The sequence below is a fragment of the Sceloporus undulatus genome, chromosome 6, assembly GCF_019175285.1.
Source record: "Sceloporus undulatus isolate JIND9_A2432 ecotype Alabama chromosome 6, SceUnd_v1.1, whole genome shotgun sequence".
In the NCBI taxonomy this organism is placed as follows: Eukaryota; Metazoa; Chordata; class Lepidosauria; order Squamata; family Phrynosomatidae; genus Sceloporus; species Sceloporus undulatus.
In genome coordinates this window covers 53,326,290-53,342,444 of record NC_056527.1, presented here as the reverse complement: position 1 = coordinate 53,342,444, position 16,155 = coordinate 53,326,290, and the positions used below count along the sequence as shown (strand labels likewise).

Here is a 16,155-nt window from a genome sequence, read left to right as displayed (position 1 = left end):
GCCATAGGCGCTAATGGAAAAAAAGCCGCGGCTCTGCCGCGGCTCCATTGAAAACAGCGCCGGGGTTTTTTCGTAACCCGAAAAAACCTTCGTAACCCGAAACAATAAATCCCTATGGGATTTATTCGTATCCCGAAAAATTCGTAACCTGGGTATTTCGTATCCCAAGGTACCACTGTAAATGTATTTGGGAGCAGGGGAAGCTGTCTTGTAAGAAGTCACATCACAAGTTCCATTTCTTTCCTGTTCCTATTTGGAGATGCTGAGGATCTTCTATGTACAAACTATGTGTTTCACTATATCTAGCTATATAGTTTTTGCCTCCAAATGTAGAACACTTCACAAGTTTGCAAAGGAATCTTTTAGATTAACAAGATAAGTTGCTAGCATGAGCTTTCAGAAACTTGAGTCTACTTCATCGGGTAGAATAGAAAGTCCAGGCACAGACCTATATAAGCACCTAGTCTTCTTATTTTTTGACTGAAGTCTCCATTTGATCAGTGTTTGATCCAAGCTATGGGAAATCTTTATTTCAATTTATTCATTATTGAATGTATGTAGATCCCCCATGATCATTATTTTTGTTTTATGTATGTTCAGGTGACATAGTATGGCATAAATCACACTGGATGAGCAAATGAAAGTCCCTTCCCATGTTTGGCACCCTAATGCTAACATTCTTGATATAATTTCTGAATTTACTATATGTTGCTCAAAACTACTCTATATTTTGCCCTCTAACCAGACCACTATTGGGAACAGGTAAATCTTGTCACATCTTTGCATCAAATTTAAATGGAATCATTAAATTCCAATGCTGCACAAGCATTCTAGATAGCATGATTCAAGAGTAACAGCCATCCTCAGAACACTTGGCTTGTTGCACCCTCATTATTTGGTTGGTTCTTTCCAATCAGAAGTCACATCCAAGTGAGATCAGTGTCTCCTATGGCAAAAGAGAAGGTATGCTCATATAATGGAAATAATTATTACAGCAAAAAAATATGTCCCAGCTATCAGGTGTTCAGGAAATACTGGTCAAGACTATGAGCACAGACTATTGCAAGTGTACACCAAGCTATTAGGTTAGGTTTTATGGGTAGTACCCTCAGACCCTGGGCTGATTTTACCTGCTCAGGTTGCTTGTGGGATCTTCTGGACAGAGAGAAATATAAGAGGCCTTCTTGTTACAGTTGAGCCTTGCTTGAACTATGAGGTCTTCCTGAGCCCCGTTGCAAGTCCTGAGGCTCCTGGTTACTTTTGGTCTTGACTTCTGGCTTGTTTCTTGCCTCTTTGGATCTGACCTTTTTTTCTAAGCAGTTCTTCAGTCCTGACAACCAGTTTGCTGCTCATGGCCCTTAAGAGAAGGCTGGGAGGAGTAAATTTTCAGTGTAAAAATAAGATGGGCTCTGCAATGAAATACAGGGTGTTTTTCTGTTCTCTAGCCTCTATTCTACCAGCTATTTTTCCTACTTGGCAGAGAAAGATTCCCTTTCTCAGACAAGGGTACCTAAAATGGAAAACCCTCCGTCTGATGAGGTGCAAGTGTTCTCTCCACACTCTTCCCCACTTATTTCTTTGAAACATTCCCATGCATATTCACAATCCCTATAGGCCCTCCCCGACTGGCGTATATTCTTCTGCTCTGACCCTAGTTTCCCTAAACCTTTAAAATCTACTGCAGCAAACCCTGGAGTTCTTGCAGGCATGATGATCTCTCTTATGTGTGGCTAGTGCTGTTTTGCCTATATTGCATTCTCATGAACACTAGCAATAAAAGAAGGAAAGATGTTTCACAATCCTTTCATTCAGGGCTGGGGAGTAGGAGCAAGGAGTAAAGGATTAATAAATTTTTACAGGAGTAGGAGTAACATGAAGAAAAAAATCTTGCTCTGGAGTAGGACAAAGAGTAACCCCAAAATCACCACTACTCCCCAGCCCCACTTTCATTCTAAAATGTAATCCAGCCAAATTATTTCAGACAGTTTCATGATTCACTGGTTGATGTTAATCAGACTTAGTCACTCTCATGATGCTTACTCAGATATAACCATGCAGTTTAGGTATCTAGTTGCTGCTGACTCACTTAATGGAGGAAGCTCATTATGCACTATTGCAAACTCAACACTAATTCCTTTAAGAATCTTCTAAAACATTGTGTCATTCCAACACTGTAATAATGAGAAGTCAGAAAAGGAAATTAAATTATGAGGAAACCAACTATTAAATTTCAACATTGTACAAGCAACAGATGTGCACATTATAGTTTTCTGACCTATAGTATGGTATAGCATGGTATAACATGGAACAAGTAAATAATGCTTTTTAAAAATGTAATTATTAATTTTATTTTGAGAGTAATCTCTCTTTTTTCCCCAAGAGAGAAACTGCTAATTCTGCCCCAAAACTAGTTGTGAACATTAAATCTCATTCACTCACATAGAGGAGTTTATCACATGGGAGGAATTTCTCTTTCGAATGAAAAGAAAGTGGGGCCAGACCACATTCATGTGAATTCGCTAGATCAGCAAAATTACGTGAATGTGAATTGCATTCGAACTGGCTCCCCATTGCCTGAAAATAACATGCCATTGCCCAAATTTGTGTGTGGTAGTCTATCACGCAATAATGTGAAACCCAATGATTGCATTCAAACTGACTTCCCATTGCCCGAAATTGCTTGTGGTAATCTATCACGCAATAACGTTAAACCCCATGATTGAGTTCGGATTGCCATTGGATTATAATAATAAATAATAAATAAAATGTTTATTTATATACCGCCCTATCAAATACCAGGGCGGTTTACAACATCAATACATAATACACAATTAAATACAAAATTAAATACAGATTAAAACCACAATTCTGCCAGCGGCCACACTGGCTAGGGGGAGGATCAAAGCATAGTCGGGGTAAGTGTCAGGGGAATGCCTGCTCAAATAGTAGGGTCTTCAACCCTTTCCTAAATTGGGCTAAGGAGGCGGCAGCACGGAGCTCGGCTGGCAGCGAGTTCCAGAGGTTAGGGGCCAAGATGGTAAAGGCCCTCTTTGATGTAGATATTAACCTTGCCTCTGGCACGCTTAAGCGCAGCTGTCCAGATGATCTGAGTGTGCGGGGCGGAATGTATGGGGAGAGGCGGTCCGCTAGATACCCTGGGCCCAAGCCATTTAGGGCTTTATAGGTAATAACCAACACCTTGTATTGCGCCCGGAAGCGAGTAGGCAGCCAATGGAGGTCTTTAAGCACCGGTGTTATGTGACTGGCCCTGGACGTGCCAGTGACCAGTCGTGCTGCCATGTTCTGCACTAATTGTCGCTTCCGGGAATGGTACAAGGGTTGCCCCATGTAGAGCGCGTTGCAGAAATCCAAACGAGAGGTTACCAGAGCATGTACAACTGTTTCAAGGTTCCTCCGGTCCAGGTAGGGACGCAGTTGGCGTATCCGCCGAAGCTGATAACAAGCACTCCTGACCGTCGCATCCACCTGAGATGTAAGATGGAGCGACGAGTCAAGGAGCACCCCCAAACTGCGTACAGAGTCCTTCACGGGGAGCGTGACCCCGTTCAGAACAGGTGGAACCACCGCCATCCCTGGGCCAGGAGAACCTATCACTAGTACTTCCGTTTTCTCTGGATTCAGGCTGAGTCTATTTTCCCTCATCCAACCCATTACCGACTCCAGGCAGCCCACGAGAGGAGAGATGCCAACCCCGGTCACTGCATCAGTCGGGGACATAGAGAAGACTATTTGGGTGTCATCAGCGTACTGATAACACCGCGCCCCAGTCTCCGGATGATCTCTCCCAGCGGTTTCATGTAAATGTTAAAGAGCATGGGAGACAGAATGGCCCCTTGAGGGACCCCAGATGTTAGGGGCCTCTCATCGGAGCACATGTCTCCCAGCTGCACCATCTGGGACCTCCCAGAGAGGTAGGATCGGAACCACTGGAGCGCAGTGCCCCCGATTCCCACCCCTGCCAGGCGCCCCAGAAGGATACCATGGTCTATGGTATCGAAAGCCGCTGAGATGTCCAAGAGCACTAACAGGGACACGCTTCCCCTGTCAATGCCCAGACGGAGATCATCGACCAAGGCGACCATGGCCGTCTCAACCCCGTAGCCCGCCCGATAGCCGGTTTGAAATGGATCAAGATACTCCGTTTCTTCCAGGATCGATTGAAGCTTATACTTCCAATTTCCCTTGTCTGATAAACTCCCTTGTGTCTCTGTTACTGTGGACCAACCATTTTCTCAGCAAAACAGGAAGAGAAAAGAGGAAGGTCTAAAGACGGCTCATTTCATTTGGTGATAATAAAGATGTAGTAAAGCTCATTATAAACCTTCTTAGGCCTTCTCTGTTGGCAACCTGCAGCAGGTTGCAATATATAAATGTTTGTACACAAATAAACAAATCTAAAGATGTAGCACCTTAAAAACATACACTTTTAAAAGGGAAAAGCCATTAAGAGTGAGGAATTAACAAAGTACATGTACTTGCTTAAGCAAAACACACCTTCTGAATATACAATCAATTCTTTCTTTAGAATGCTCAGAGATTAAAAGCAACTCCCAATGGCTTTTCGACATCTAGCCACAGATTAGGATTAATTGACAAGGGACTGGTTTATTTATTATATTCATACTCAAATTTCCTCCAAGAAGCATTCACTATCCCTTCTTTCCCCTACCCTCACCCTCATCCTCACAAGGAGCCTGTGATGAAAGGTAGTTTGAGAGTAACTGACTCAAGCCCTGAGTGAGAATTTAAAGATGGGCCTCCCTATTCTAGTCAAACCCACTCACTACTACACTGTATCAGGTTTTCCTTGGTTCAAGATTTTGGATATATCATGAGATGTGACTCACTGGGGAAGATAATAATGCCTGATGAAGTGGAAGGCAATAGGGAAAGAGGTAGAGTTACATTGTTTCAGGCAAGAAAGCTATGATCCTGAGTTTATAAACCCCTAAGTACAGCAGTTGGTGACTAGGGCTCATGGAGATCTCTAATTCAACAAAAACAAAGGCTCTGGACTCATCCTATTAGTGAGAGTGAGCCAGCTACCTCAAGCGGCAGATTTCAATATGATGTAAAGGCAGTAAGTTATCAATTTTTGTTATTAATTGCCACCAAATTGGCTTCCTTGTGGAACCTTTATGAATGAGAGACCTTCAAGATGCCTTGTAAATTATTAATATACTATTATCATTATTGGCAGTGGAATGGGATGATGGAATCCTCAGCACACAAACTCCATACTTTGTTGTTGTTTGCATTTTATTTCCTCTAATTCCAGTGTTCGGGCTAAGAGTCCTATTAACCGCATAGTCAGAAGAGCAACACACACACAAAAGAGAGGTATGAACAGGTTTGGCAGTATCAAGAAGTAGATGTGCAGAAACATTTTTTTAAAAAACCTAGGGAGGAAAATTGCATACACACGCACACACACACACACAAGAGAAACAAGGAAAAGCTCAAGTGGATGGAATTCTCTAAAGCAGCTCAATAAGGAATGTGTGTGTTCAGTGCCCGCAGAACGGCAACCACTGTGAAAGGCAAGAGACCCTTGCAAGCGACAAAATGGAGGAGATGAAATCCCAGGGAGCAGCATTCCATTTATATCTCTGTGATACTGCAGAATTTAGCAATGGGATCCTTCCATGCTAGTCTCTGCCTGCTAAGCTTGAGTTTCTGGCTAACACATTTGATTTCCAAGAATTGCCTAACATAAATGTGTCACAAATTCCAGAGACAAGGGAGTGCCTTCTCCTGAAGAACAAACTCAATATACCATGACTGCATACGCAGTCTGCAATACGCGCAGCTTGAAACAAAAGTACAAAGACAATTACATTTTAAAATGTCAGAGAAGGAAAAGCTCCATAGGAGTGATACTATAGGCACAATATTTAAAAGGCTAAGCCTATTAAGGTTTAGAGGGTCATTTTTTTTACATGTATAGCAAAGTTCATTAAAACACAGATACTGGTGCAGGATTAAAAAAACCAATAGAATTGGAGGAGGAAACAGAGCACTAGAAATCACTGGTGGAATTTCAAAATCTGAAACATTTTCACAGCTCTGTACAGAACTGATTCTTCAAAATACAATGTAAATTCCTAAGAATTTTTAATATTTGGGATATTTGATAGAGAGCCTTATTGATGGCTGCTCCATGTTGCAGAATTATCTTCTACAGGAGGCCAAGGCAAGCCAGTTCTCTACTCTCCTGTCAGCAGAGACTTTTTTATTCAGACAAGCTTTTGGTTATCAAATGGATGCTGCACAAGTCTTTTATCATGAAATGTTGTACTCCCCACCCCCATTACATTTTTCCAATAATAGGCTAATTTATTAAATTGTTCTTCAATCATGATTAATTTTTGTTGTATTTTATTTTTATTTATGTTGTAAGTAACCTTACATCCTGTACCAGGAAAAAGGCAGAATATAAAATTAATAAATAAATGTGCTTCCCCAGTCCTAATGAAAGCCTTCTTTCTTTTATATCCTACCTACCAGTTTGGAGCTCCCTTCTACCAGAGTTTTCTCACACACTATTGTCTTTCAAATGGAAAATTAAAAATATATCTGCATGTGCATGTTTTCAAGGAATATTTTTATCAATACAATGGATTCATTACTCATCAAATAACAACACATCTGCATAGTATTACATATACAGGGGTACCCCGGGTTACGAAATTAATTCGTTCCGCCGCCGCTTTCGTAACCCGAAAATCTTCGTAAGGCGAAAAAGCCATAGGCGCTAATGGGGAAAAGCCGCGATTTCGTGCGAAATAGCGCCGAAAAGCACCAAAAATTTTTTCGTAACCCGAAATAACCTTCGTAACCCGGAACAGTTTTTTTAAATGGATTTTTTTCGTAACCCGGAAATTTCGTAAGGCGGCGCATTCGTATCCCGGGGTACCACTGTATACTTTTAATTTTGGCTTTTTTCAGTTTGTTCTGTGTTCCACTGCTGCTAGTTTATATATTCGTTGCTTTTTAATATGCAGCTGCCATTTATTGTTTTAGGCATCTGCAATTGGCTTCTTTCAGTGCTAATGCAGTGCTTGTTGTTATGCGCCTTCACGTAGACATCAGTTTTGGACAATCCTATATTATGACCATAATGATTTCATTACAGCATTTAGCATGCTTTAAATGGTTATAATGCTACAGACAGGCTAGTCATAGTGTGTGTGTGTGTGTGTGTGTGTGTGTGTTTGCCTACACGTTTTGATTTATTTCTGCTTTAACTTTTGCAAGTTGTCTTGGAATCCCTGATCTGGAGAACTGATGAGATATAAATTAAAATAACACTACCAACAACAATAAATTGCAAGAGCAATTATTAAGATGCATCCACACCCTTTGGAGAATGGTGCACACCTACACCTCATATATGAAAGTAGCCTTCAGATTCATTAATCTATTATCCATTGCAATAACCAAAGGCAGACTTTTTGTCTACTGCCTAGGAATGCACTGAGTGACCTTTGGTCAGTCAGGCACTCTCAGCCTTAAAGGAAAACATGGAGAAACCTCATTTAATAAATCTTGTCAGGAAAACCCTGTGATAGGGTCGCTGTGAGTCAAAGGGTCCATTCACACTACAAAAATAACTCAGTGTGAAATTGGGTTATTTCCTTGGCATTCACACTGGGTCAGAATGCACTTGGTGCACTTTGCGGGAGGGCTACATAAAACCATACATAACCCAGGATATTTGATATTGTTTTTTCCCTTCCCCCCCCCCCCCAAAGATCTGTATCGCCACTAATGTAAATGTGCTATCGAATCGATTCGGAGTGCTCTGAAATGGCCCTTCTCAAAAAGGAAGGGTGGGGTTTCATAAGCAGAGATGATCCTTTGCCTCTTGGCTCCCTCCCGGCAGCTTCTTGTTGCCGCTTCCCTCAGTCCAGGGTGATCAGGAAAGGTCCTCCTTTTCCCTCCTTCTGAACAAAGAAAAGCCTGTGGTAGGATCACCATAAGTCAGAAACAGGGTGAGCAGATGTCCTCCTTTCCAGGACATGTGCTCCCTTTCAGCCAGGAGGAATTCCAAAATGTCCCGCATTTTATGTTGGGGTTTTTGCCTCAGCTCTCTATGTTTGCCTTTGTTTCTGACTTATGGTGACCCTACAGTCATCCTGTCATGGGGTTTTCTTGGTAAGGTTTCTTCTGAAGGGGTTTGCCATGGCCATCCTCTGTGGCTTAGAGAGTATGACCTGCCCAATGGGTGACCTAGTGGGCTACCATGGCCGAGTGGGGAATCGTAGTCCACACTCAAGCCACTAACCTGTGTGTTCAATTTTATCTCAGAGGCACCTGGAAGGGTGTGGGGGAGAAAGGATTTTTCTCCTGCCTTCCCCCCAAATCAGTTTGCCTGGCTCTTGTGTTCCTGCGAAGTGCTTTTGTTTCCAACACACACAAGCACACACACTCCCAATTTTTATTTGTTTCATCAAAAGCCCCAGAATAAACAGCCCCACCTAAAGCCACCTCATAAATATAAATAAGGACATGAAGGACATGGCTGATTCCCATACCTCACGAAAAGGGGGGGGGGGCGGTTGACATAAATGCACACCATTTGATTGACATTTTTTTAAAAAAAGGATCAAACACATTTGAAAAGGTGACTTCATTTTAACCCTAACCAATAGCATATGTGAATAGCAACAGGGTTAAAATGCCTGGGAGAGATTCAGTAACCCAAAATATAATGGGAACACCGATCCAGTATTGTATCAGCATGGTGATACAGATCTCCTTGGGACAAAAAAGTGAGTATGCATGCGCCCAAAGTTGACTTCAAGGCACATTACAACAATAACTATGAACACTGAACAAAGAATCCTCAGCATCTTAGGTCTTCAAGTTGATAGGCAACCTCATCATAGGATTTTCCTGGCAACATTTATTCAGAAGAGGTTTCCCATTGCTTTCCTCAGAGAGTGTTGCCCGGGATCACCCAGTGGGTTTCCTTGTCTGAGTGGTGATGTGAACCCTAGTCTCCCTGGTTAACAGGCAGTGCCAGCTTCCAGTTAACAGAGGCCTAGCCTCAGGAAGATGTGTTCCCTTACCTCAGTGATGCCCTTCCTACAGTGAACCAGTTTATTCACACTAACCAGTTAAGACCGCTTACAGTTTATCTTAAATCAAGGTTTAAAAGCCACTTCATATCTTGCACTCCAGATGTAATCTGACTGAAACCACGGTCAGCTTTATTCAGAGTTTACAGTGTCAACGAACAACTTTATTACAGCAAAACATGGAATCTACTTCAGGCAACAGAGGAACTGCAGGAAGGCAATATACATTCCTGAAGAGGATTTCCAGACTGTTAACTGCAGATAGCCAGAGCTTGGAAAAATTACTTGTACCAGGCTGACCAGGGGATTCTGGAAGTTGCAGTTCAATTAAAGGTAACTTTTACAAGGTCTACAGTTAGCAAAAACAGGCAAAAACAAACCAGTACTGTGCTATCGGTGATAGCAAGGAGGGGCTGGAGTGGGAATCCTTTGACCCTGCAGATGTTTTGGACTACAACTCCCATATCCTTTTTAAAAAGCCATGGTGGTGGTGGGGCATTAAATGGAAAAATATCTGAGAGTGATAGGTTCTCCTACATTGGAGTCACAGGCAAGATCTTATTTCTTTTTTTAAAAAAGTTTTGAATAGTACTTTGTTGTGGATATAAAGAAAAAACTAGCTGGATCAATGGCCTATTCACAGAGTAGCCAGTCAGTTGCTTAAGGGCAAATGAAGGAACTCAAAACCAGGGCATATTAGCTGTATTAGTTGCCTGAAAAAAATAATTCTAATTATAGGAACTGGTCCAATTGCAAGAGCATCCTGATGTGTGATCCTCATGACAGCCTCCTGCTATCACTGGGGCTGGCCCTCTCCTGGAAGTGGCCAAGATGCTCCAAATCCCAGTTTCATGGTTGTAGCATTAAATTCCTAGCCTCTCCCACTGAGAAATGGCAAAGCCCAGAGACTTTCCTGGCTGAGAAGGGGAACTAAATTTCCCAGATTGCAAGAGAAGGATCACATGCTGTGGCACAGTGCATACTTTGGATGCAAAATGTTCCAGGTCCAATCTCTGGCATTTTAATGTAGGGCTTGGGCGAGGAGGGGAACTTTTCTGAAATTACAGATAGCCACTGTCCATCAATGCAGACCATACTGACTCAGTAAAAGGTATAGGACTAACCCACATTACAGAAATAATACAGTTTGACACTGCTTTAATTGCCATGGCTCAATGATATAAAATTCTGGGGTTTGCAGTTTTGTGAGACATTTAGCCTTCTCTGAGAGAGCTCAGGATCCAGAACAAACTACAAATCCTAGAATTCCATAGCACTGAGCCATGCCAGCTAAAGTGGTGTCAAACCACATTATTTCTGCATGCAGATTAGACTATAGCCGTGTTAGTCTGGAATATCACTTTGCAAAGGGATTTTGTAGCACTGTACCTCTGAGACTAACTGAGTGAAAGAAGTTGTAGCATAAGTTTATGCTACAACTTCTTTCACTGGTGCTACAAGATCAGTAAAAGGTAGTTACTTACCATGCTTTTAGGATTTGCATCAAATAGGGAGGGAGGAGGGTGATTTCGTGGCTCGCCAGCTGCTGTTGGACTGGAACTCCCAGAATTCCTCACCATTAGAACTGTTAGGAGCTGCAATTGTAAATCTGAAAGGCCACACAGTTCCCATCTTTGTTCTATAGCCACTATACCCCACTAAGTACAGAGTTGGAAGGGACCCCAGGGTCCAGCTAGTGCTGGGCATGAGAGATGCACATCCAACCTCTGGAGAGTCCACTACCTTCTGAAGCACTTAGTTCTACAATACAGCTCTTATCATTAACAGGTTCTTCCTGATTAAGGAATAATAATAATAATAATAATTATTATTATTATTATTATTATTATTATTATTATTATTATTACAGTGGCCCCTCCACATTCACTGGGATTAGGGGTGAAGGACCCCCACAAATGTGGAAAAACTGCAAATAAAGAAACACTATTCTTTTTACCTAAGAGAACACCTCTCTAGGTGCAACTTTATGGTTAACATTTGCCAGAGGTGGATCATTCTGATCACCCTGGCCATGGCAAACCTCTTCTGAAGAAACTTGCCAAGAAAACCCCATGATAGGATCACCATAAGTCAAACATGACTTGGAGGCACACAACAACAACCTTAAATATTGTTCCTCTTTTCCTCCCCAGTAACTGTGACCTTACTCCCCAGACAAGTAAAGAAGTGAGGATTTGGGGGAGGGGGGTAAACTTGTCGAAGCCAGGGTGCTGTCATCTAAAAAGATAACTATTACCAAGATTTGCATTTTCTGTATCACAGAATCCTAGAGTTTGAAGATATCTCAAAAGCCACCCAGTCCAACCCCTTTCTGCCATGCAGGAACTCACAATCAAAGCACCCCTGACAGATGGCCATCCAACCTCTGTTGAAAAACCTCCAAGGAAAGAAGAGACTCCACAGGGTAACCAGACGCCCTCCTTTTCCAGGACACGTCCTTCATTTCATCCTTCCATCCAGGTGAAAGTCCAAAATGTCCTCCATTTTGAGCCTGACTAAGACTACAAACCTGGAGACTGGGGTTCGATTCCCATCCCTGCCATGGAAACCCACTGGGTGACCTTGTTGAAGTCACACTCTCTCAGCCTCAGGGGAAGACAATGGCAAACCCCCTCTGAACAAATCTTGCTGCCAAGTGGGTCACTATAAATCTGAAATGACTTGAAGGCACACAACACACACACACGAAGCATGGTTTTCTGTTTCTAAGAGTGTTTTGAGCTTTTCTTTGGTCATCTCCTCCTTATTGCTATGATGATGGTGATTATATTTATTTGTATCCCACTCTTTCCCCAGAACTGGGACTCAGAGCTGCTTCACAACATTATAAAAAGCAAACAAAAACAATACAATTAAAAACATAGGAGGGGGGGGGGAGTACATTAAAAAGGAATCCAATAGTAAAACAGATAGTTATTAAAATAATGACAAGTTTTAAAAAGATAAAACTACACACACACACAAATCTATCTCATTCTTTTTTCAATGGTACAACATCCCAGCCTGTCCTTATAACAACGTTGTGTTACTATCTCCCTGTTGTCTCTGCCTCCCCTGAAGTGAAGCCAATCCCTCCCAATCCCCCCTTAGGATGGAAGGCCACCCCACTTACCCACCTCTGGGGCCAAGGCGGAGGAGGATGGGAAGGAAAAGCGAAAGGGCCCCAAAAAGAAGAGAAACCTGGGCCTCTTCTCCTTTTTCTCCCCGCCCTCCTGCCTCTCTCTTGGCTGCAAGGACGACGCCCCTGGGATGCAGGCCATAAAAACAGGCCTTTCCTCTTGCCTCTGGGTGCCCTCTGCAGGAAGGCCTCACAGAACTAGGGACCAAAGACTACCAGGCCCTCTTTGTTGAGGGCTCCTTCTTTTCCCTTCTTCTTGTGGGCCTTCCAAATGATTCACAAACAAATATATATTTTATCATAATCCTAACATGGCATTTTGTGTTCACAGCAATGGGATTGACTATTGGGATACTATCAAGCACTGAAGACGGCGTACAATGCCAACCACATCATGGCTTGCATTGGCAAAAGCAAGCCGAAACGAGGCGTGTGTTTAGAATTGTGGACAAATGCTTTCAAAGCAGAGGTTTTTTTCCCCCATCTTGTTTTTGGAAGCTGAGGGTGAAACTGTCGTGGGGTTTTCTTGACAGGGTTTAGAATAGAGTCATTGAAGAGACCGCAAGGGCCGTTCAGTCTAACCCCATTCTGCCATGCAGGAAATCTCAGTCAAAGCATATCCGACAGATGGCCATCCAGCCTCTGTTTAAAGACCTCTAAGGAAGGAGACTCCACTACACTTCGAGGGAGTTCGTTTCACTGTTGAACAGCCCTCACTGTCAGGAAGTTCTTCCTAATGTTGATTGAGGTGGAATCTCTTATCCTGTACCTTGCATCTATTGTTTCGTGTTCTACTCTCTGGAGCAGCAGAAAACAAGCTGGCTCCCTCCTCAACATGACATCCCTTCAAATATTTAAATAGGGCTATCATATCACCTCTTAACCTTCTCTTCTCCAGGCTAAACATACCCAGCTCCCTAAGTCATTCCTCATTAGGCATGTTTTCCAGACCCTTCACCATTTTAGTTGTCCTCCTTTGGACACACTCCAGTTTCTCCACATCCTTTTTGAATTGTGGTGCCCAGAACTGGACACAATATTCCAGGTGGGGCCTGACCAGAGCAGAATACAGTGGCACTATTACTTCCCTAGACACTATACTTCTATAGTGAAAAAAGTGTTGGGGAAAAAGAGGATCCCAACAATTATCGTCCAGTTAGTCTGACATCAGTACTAGGAAAGATTCTGGAGCAGATCATTAAACAGAGAGTCTGTGAACATCTAGAAGGCAATGCCATAATCACAAAAAGTCAACATGGGTTTCAGAGAAACAAGTCATGCCAGACAAACCTGATCTCTTTCTTTGATAAAATTACCAGCTTGGTAGATGAAGGGAATGCTGTGGATATAGTATATCTTGATTTCAGTAAGGCCTTTGACAAAGTTCCCCATGACATTCTTGCAAACAAGCTTGTAAAATGTGGGCTAGACAAAGGAACTGTTAAATGGATCTGTAATTGGTTGACCGGCCGAACCCAAAGGGTGCTCAACAATGGCTCCTTTTCATCCTGGAGAGAAGTGACCAGTGGGGTCCCACAGGGCTCTGTCCTGGGCCCAGTGCTATTCAACATCTTTATCAATGACCTGGATGACAGAATTGGTAGCATACTTATCAAATTTGCAGATGATACCAAATTAGGGGGAATAGCTAATACCCCAGAGGACAGGATCAAGATTCAAAATGACCTGAATAGACTAGAAAGCTGGGCCAAAGCTAACAAAATGAAATTCAACACGGAGAAATGTAAGGTATTGCACTTAGGGCGGAAAAATAAAATGCACAGATATAGGATGGGTGACACCTGGCTGAATGAAACTACATGTGAAAGGGATCTAGGAGTCCAAGTAGACCACAAGTTGAACATGAGTGAACAGTGTGATGCGGCAACTCTAAGGCAACACTACTACAGGGGTTTTATTGCAAGACTTGTTCAGAGGGGGGTTGCCATTGCCTTTCCCTGAGGCTGAGAGTGTGGCTGTTGCCCAAGGTCACCCAATGGCTTCCATGGCCAAACTTATGGTGGCCCTAAAATGTGTGTGTGTGGGTGTGACACCACTGCTCCTCAAACACCTACCTTTTGGCAGAAAACAGGCTGTGGCATTTACCTGGTTTCCTTTAAAATGCTTTAAGAGATGGCAGGAGTGAGGTCAAGCTCAATGGGAGGAGAAAGGAGAGGCCCCAGAATTTTTTTAAATTAAAATTTCAAAACATTTTTATTTTTACATTTTCTTTTAAAACATCAAATTTTAACCAATCTTCACTATGTATATGTAAATGAGGGATGCAGTGGCTTTTATCACTTTATCACACTACCCTCTTATAGTGCTGCTATTCCACTTTTGCTGCTCTGGCTGCCTCCTGTTGCATTTTGAGGTTTGTAGTTAGTGAGGCTGAATTGGCATAGTTCTGATTTGGCAACAGTCCTGACTACATGACGCAGTCCACAAACTGCTGTTATCCTGTGTTAAAACTGCCACTTTTCATTCAAGGTAGAACCTGTGAATGACCGTAATTATGCAATAATACTGTAGTGACCAATACAATCACTGTATGCGCTGTAGTTTCACAATCTTACAAGCTTGTTGGTGTGAGACTTCACTGCTCCCTCCCTTCCAGTGATGTCAAAGTTGCACAATTACACACACAGCTTTTTTTTTAAAGTTGTGATCTCAAGAATGTGGTCAGTTCCTGCCGCTCTTATCGCAAATACATCCATTTTCAGAGAAAATTATGATCCAACGCATGAATGTAGTGCTAAGGTAGCTGTTTCATTTATTTTGGGTTGCCAACAGGTTAGCATCATGGTGTGTGACAATCTCCTAAAACACTAGAGCTGCAGAAATAATCTGGCTCAACACCACTTTTAACCGCCATGGCTCAATGCTATGGAATTTGGCTTGTTACAGACTGCCAAAATAAAGCTGCTTTGGGTCTCTTTGGAGGTATGCTATTTAAATAATGCACGGGGTCCTAAGAGTCCGGAGGTCGCGCCAAAGCCCACTCCATTCCTAAGCACTGGAGTGCAGCTTTGGTGCAGCTTCTGGATTCTTAGGGTGCATGCATAATTTAAACAGCATACCTCCAAAGAGACCCAAAGCAGCTTTATTTTGGCAGTATGTAACAGGCCACTGGTAGTTTCCAGAATTCCATAGCACTGAGCCACAGCAGTTAAAGTGGTGTCGAACTGGATTAATTCTAGTGTGGGAGACCAGAATTTGAGTCCTGGCTCTTCCATGGAAACCCATTGGGTAACCCTAGACAAGTCATACTCTCTCTGCCTCAGAGGATGACCCTCTGAAGAAATTTGTGAAGAAAACCCCATGATAGGTTCTGACTATGTCAGAAATGATTTGAAAGCACACAACTGCAGATCTACTCCTGGTTTAATGGCGAGATCCACTTTAAACCATCACAAACCAGTCAACCTCAGGTGACAGCAATGGCAAGCCTCCTTTGAAGAAATCTTGCCAAGAAAACCTCATTGTTCACTTTAGGGTTGCCATAAGTTGGAAATGATTTGAAGTAACACAACAAACATGCCCAGTTGTAAAACCTGAATGCTAGTGAGAAAGCATGTCTTTTAACAAACGACAACTTTGCATCCTAATAGACATTATCATCTCAGAGGAGGCAACCCCTTTTTATGACTTATGGCAACCCTGAGGCAGACTTGTCATAGGGTTTTCTAGCCAAGGTTTGTTCACAAGTTTACCCTTTACATTCTGCTAAGGCTGAGAGAGTGTGACTTGCCCAAGGTTTCAATAGCTGAGCTGGGATTTGAACTTTGATCTCCCGTCATCGTACCACTACACCATGCTGGATATCTGTTCTGCCTCTTAAATTCTTATAAAAAAAACTCCAAACATTTACAACTAATCATGGTCTAATCTGAACTGTTCAGAAATTTTAAT

General features: G+C 42.5%; 1 protein-coding gene across 6 annotated transcripts in view; it reads right to left on the bottom strand.

Annotated features, from left to right (window-relative positions):
- NOD1 (nucleotide binding oligomerization domain containing 1) overlaps positions 1-12,363 on the bottom strand; it is a 59,274-nt gene extending 46,911 nt beyond the window's left edge. For 2 of the 6 annotated variants that reach the window (XR_006104527.1, XM_042473281.1), the window contains exons 1-2: positions 12,238-12,346; positions 1,131-1,369 (exon numbers count right to left, since the gene is read on the bottom strand). The gene's annotated coding sequence lies outside the window, so the exon portion shown is untranslated. Of the gene's footprint in view, positions 1-1,130; positions 1,370-12,237 lie in introns of all 6 variants that reach the window. The other 4 variants (XM_042473276.1, XM_042473275.1, XM_042473277.1 and 1 more) reach the window with 4 other exon arrangements.
- Positions 12,364-16,155: the final 3,792 nt, after the last annotated feature.